This window comes from Chrysochloris asiatica, unplaced genomic scaffold (genome assembly GCF_000296735.1).
Source record: "Chrysochloris asiatica unplaced genomic scaffold, ChrAsi1.0 scaffold00197, whole genome shotgun sequence".
In the NCBI taxonomy this organism is placed as follows: domain Eukaryota; kingdom Metazoa; phylum Chordata; class Mammalia; order Afrosoricida; family Chrysochloridae; genus Chrysochloris; species Chrysochloris asiatica.
In genome coordinates, this window is record NW_006408715.1 from 5894377 (window position 1) to 5899221 (window position 4845).

Genomic DNA, 4845 nt, shown 5'->3' on the forward strand with positions numbered 1-4845 from the left:
GTAGCGTAGTGGTTACGAATCGGGCTGCGAACCTTAAGGTCAGCGGTTCGAAACTACCAGCCGCTCCGCGGGAGAAAGATGAGGCTTTCTACTCCCGTAAGGATTTACACCCTCGGAAACCCTGTACAGGGTCGCTATGGGTCGGAACCGACTCGACGGCACTTAACAACAACAACAACAAGTCCCTAAACTCTGGTTTGCTTACCTTCAGCCAGCCTGAGCAAACATACTACCTCTTTCAGAGAGATCTCAGTATAAATCATCCCAATTCTCCACACCTGTTTTCGAGGCTTCTTTACTGTTCTCTCTCTAGAAGAAAAAACTTAAATCCTTGCCTAACTTTTGAGGTATTTGCTGACCTATGGTCAGAGTGTTTTTATTACAGTAGACTCTTCTTTTTTGGTCATATTATTTGTCCCCTTTGCAATAGTTTCTAGAGTCTTTGCTTATCTGGTTGTTGTTGTTGTTGTTGTTGTTAAGTGCCGTCGAGTCGGTAGGAAAGACAATTTCTTTCCACACTAGTATCTCACCTATACTACAAATTGGTTAACATTTATTTTATGCCAATGTGAGAAATAACCAGTGTCTAAAGAGAAGACCCACTTGCTGTTACCTTGTCATAATGTGGTGGCTTGTATTTGTTGTGATGCAGTGCCACTGGTATTTTAAATACCAGCAGGGTCACCGATGGTGAACAAGTTTCAATGGAGCTTCCAGAGTAAGACAAAGAAGAATGAGAGGAAGATCTTTCTGAAAAGTTAGCCACTGAAAACTTTATGAATACCAGGGTAACACTGTCAGATATGGTGCTAGAAGATAAATCCCTCAGAGTGGAAGGTAGTCCAAATATGACTGAAGAAAAACTGCCTTCTCAAAATAGAATTGACCATAATGAAAGTGGAGCAAAAGCTTTTGGGACCTTCATTTGTTAATGTAACACAACTCAAAATGGAGAAAAACAGCTGCAAATATCCATTAATGATCATAACATAAACTGTATGAAGCATGAAATTAGGAAAATTAGAAGTTCTCAAAAATGACATGGAATGCATGAATATCAATGTCCTAGGCATTAGTGAGTTAAAAGTAACTGGTATTGATCATTTTGAACCAGCAATCACTTGGTCTACTATGCTGGGAATGAAAATTAAGAGAAATCGTGTTATGTCGTCATTAAAAAGAGTATTTCAAGACCTATCTTGATGTATAGTGCTGTTTGTGATAGGATAATATCCTAAAAGGAAAACCAATTAATACCACTATTATTCAGATTTGCACACCAACCACTAAACCCAATGATGAAGAAATATAGAAAAAGTCTACCAAATTATTCAGTCTGAAATTGATCCAACCTGCAAACAAGAAGCTTTGATAATTACTGGTGATTAGAATGGAAACATTAGAAACAAAGAGGAAGGATCGATAGTTGGAAAATATGGCCTTGGTTATAGAAATGATGCTGGAGATCACATGATAAAACTTTGCAAGACCAATTAATTATTCATCACAAACATTTTTTCTCAATAACATAAATAACAATTATAATCATGGAATTCACAAAATGAGATACACAGGAATCAAATTGATTCCATCAGTAGGAAGAGATGGTAGGAGTGCTCAATATCATTAGTTAAAATAAGCCCAGAGACAGACTATTGAACAGACCATCAATTGCTCACATACAAGTTCAGACTGAGGCTGAAGAAAATTAAAACAAGCCCAAAAGAGTCAAAATACAATCTTGAATATATCCCACCTGAATTTAGAGACTTTATCAAGAACAGATTTGATTATACACTAATGACCAAAGACCAAATGAATTGTGGGGATAACATAAGAACATCAACCGTGAACAAAGAAAAAGGAAATTTAAAAAAGGCAGGAAATAAAGAAAAGATAAAACTAGCTATCAGAAGAGACTCTGAAACTTGCACTTGAGCATAGAGAAGCTACAGTGACTGGTAGAAACAAGGAAGTAAAATATTAGCAGACAATTTCAAAAGGTAGGTCCAGAAGACACACTGACGTATTATAATGAAACACGCAAAGACCTGCGGTTTGAAAACTAAAAGGGAAGATCATGTTCAGCATTTTTCAAGCTTAAAGAACTGAAGAAAAAATTCAAGCCTCAAGTTGACACAGTGAATGATTCTATGGACAAAAGATTGAGTGATGCAGAAAGCATCAAAAGAAGATGGAAGGAATATATAGTCACTGTATTAAAAATAATTCATTGATGTTCAATCATTTCAAGAGATAGCATTTCATGAAGATGGTACTGAAGGAAGAAGTCCAAACGGTGCTGAAGGCATTGGTGAAAAACAAGGCCCCAGGAATTGATAGAATATAAACTGAAATGTTGCAGCACACTGATGCAGCATTGGGAACATTCACTCATCTATTCCAAGAACCTTGGAAGAAAGCTACGTGGCCAAATGACTTAAAGAGATGTATATTTGTACCCATTCCAAAGAAAGACAACCCAACAGAATGTGGAAATCATCAATAAATATCATTAGTATCACATGGAATGAAATTCTTGCTAAAGAGAATTAAAAAACAGTTGCAATAGTAGTACATCAACAGGGAGCTACCAAAATTTCAAACACAATTCAGAAGAAGGGATGGAACAGGGGATGTCATTTCTGATATCAGATGGATCTTGGCTGAAAGCAGAAAATACCAAAACAATGGTATTTTGTTCTTTATTGACTATGCAAAGGTATTTGACTGTGTGAGTCATAACAAACTATAGATAACATTGTGCTCATGAGGAACCTGTACATCAACCAAGAGATAATTGTTCCAACTGAACAAGGGGTTACTGAATAATTGGACATCAGGAAAGGTATGTGCCATGTTTGTATCTTTTTACTTATCTATTCAAACTATATACTGAGGAAATAATCCTAGAAACCGGATTATATGAAGAAGAACATGGCATCAGGATTAGATAAAGACTCATTAACAATCCATGACATGCATATGATACAACCTTGTTTGCTGGAGATGAAGAGGACATAAAATGTTTATTGAAGATCAAAGACTATAACCTTTACTATGGATTGCATCTCAATACAAAGAAATGAAAATTCTCAAAATTGAATCAATAAATAATATCATGATAAATGGAGAAAAGAAACTGTCAAAGACTTCATTTTGCTGAGATCCACAATCAACATTCCCTGAAGTTCTTAAGTGCCACTGAGTCAATTCTGCCCCATAGGGACCCTGTATAGACTTTCCAAGGAGCAACTGGTGAGCTTGAACCACCAACCTTGCAGTTCAAATTACTTTGCAGTCTGATGCATGGCTCACAAAAAATCAAAGGGTGTGTCATATTAGGCAAATCTGTTTCCAAAGACCCCTTTAAAGTGTTAAAAAACAAAGTTGTTACTTTAAGGATTAAAGTGCCTCTAACCCAAGCAATGCTATTTTCAATAGCTTCATATGGTTTTTTTTTTTTTTCATTCCTGTTTTTCTTTTGTTTTGTTTTTTTAATTTAAGGTTTTTATTGTGGATTGAGTGAAAGTTTACAGGGCATATCATCAGTTCTCTGGTAGCATAGTGGTTACGAATCGGGCTGCGAACCTTAAGGTCAGCGGTTCAAAACTACCAACTGCTCCGCGGGAGAAAGATCAGGCTTTCTATTCCCGTAAAGATTTACACCCACGGAAACCCTGTACAGGGTCACTATGGGTTGGAACTGACTCGACGGCACTTAACAACAACAACAACAATCATCAGTTTTACATTCAACAAATCCGATGCTGTATTTATCTTATTTGATTGTTCCTGTAGCACTTTCCTGACTTCTTCCGTATTTTTCTCAACTCCATTGTATAGTGTTTTGATACATTTTATAATCATTTTTCTGAATTCCTTCTCAGGCATTTCCAAAACCTGCCCATCTTCCAGTATGGAGTGTAGGTCTCCTTCCAGCTCATTTGCCTCAGTCACTTTATCTCGTTTCTGGACATGTGAAGATATGGTCTTCTGCTTCTGATTTTTGGGCATATTCAGGGATTCTCGGTGGCCTTAATACTTAGATGGGTATGTATTTTGGTATTTTTTATGCTTTCTGAATGCCTCCAGGTAGATGTGATCAGGAAATGGGCTTCCCTTTTCACTCTTCTTCTTGAGAAATTTCAAGATGCCACACTGTTAGTCATTTTGATGTAATTTAGGATTTAATTTTTTGCCTATTTCTTCTTTTGTCTGCTTGTCCCGCTCCATAATCCCCGTTCAGGCCTTTTTTTCTAGTTATAAACAGTTTAGGGCTGGCTGTGACTGTTTGGTTTTACGAGGAAACGGTCTCTTTAAATTTCGAGAATATCTGTGCACATGCGTAGTAGAACACTCGGAGGTTGGGGCTGGGGTGTCCACTAGCTCAGGCACCCCTATAGTCACCAGAATGGAGGTACGCACACAGCAAGGGACCAATGAACAGATATCAAAAGAAAAGAATGTCCACACCTTTATCTCTGCAGTTCTGTCAGGCGTCTGTAGCTGCTCCGATCCTTCCCCCGAGTGGTCTCACCCAAGATGGTGGCTCCTGGGGCAGCTGAGTATCCCGAACTAGAAAGCAGTGGATGTCTTGCTTCTGCCACAAATTCCCCAAGCTGTAAGCCTTCCAACCTTCTAAATATTCCTCTATATGTGGTTCAGAGTTCTGGGACCATCCCCTGAGCCTGCTTGGTCCTGTATTCTGTGTTGTTGAGAACAGAGCTCCGTACTGCACTTCTATCCAATCCTCCATCTTGTTTGTTCTCAGCTTCGTATGCTTTTGAAGCTTCAGTAGCTTAATATGTGAAACTTTGACAACTTATAAGGAAAACAGTAGAA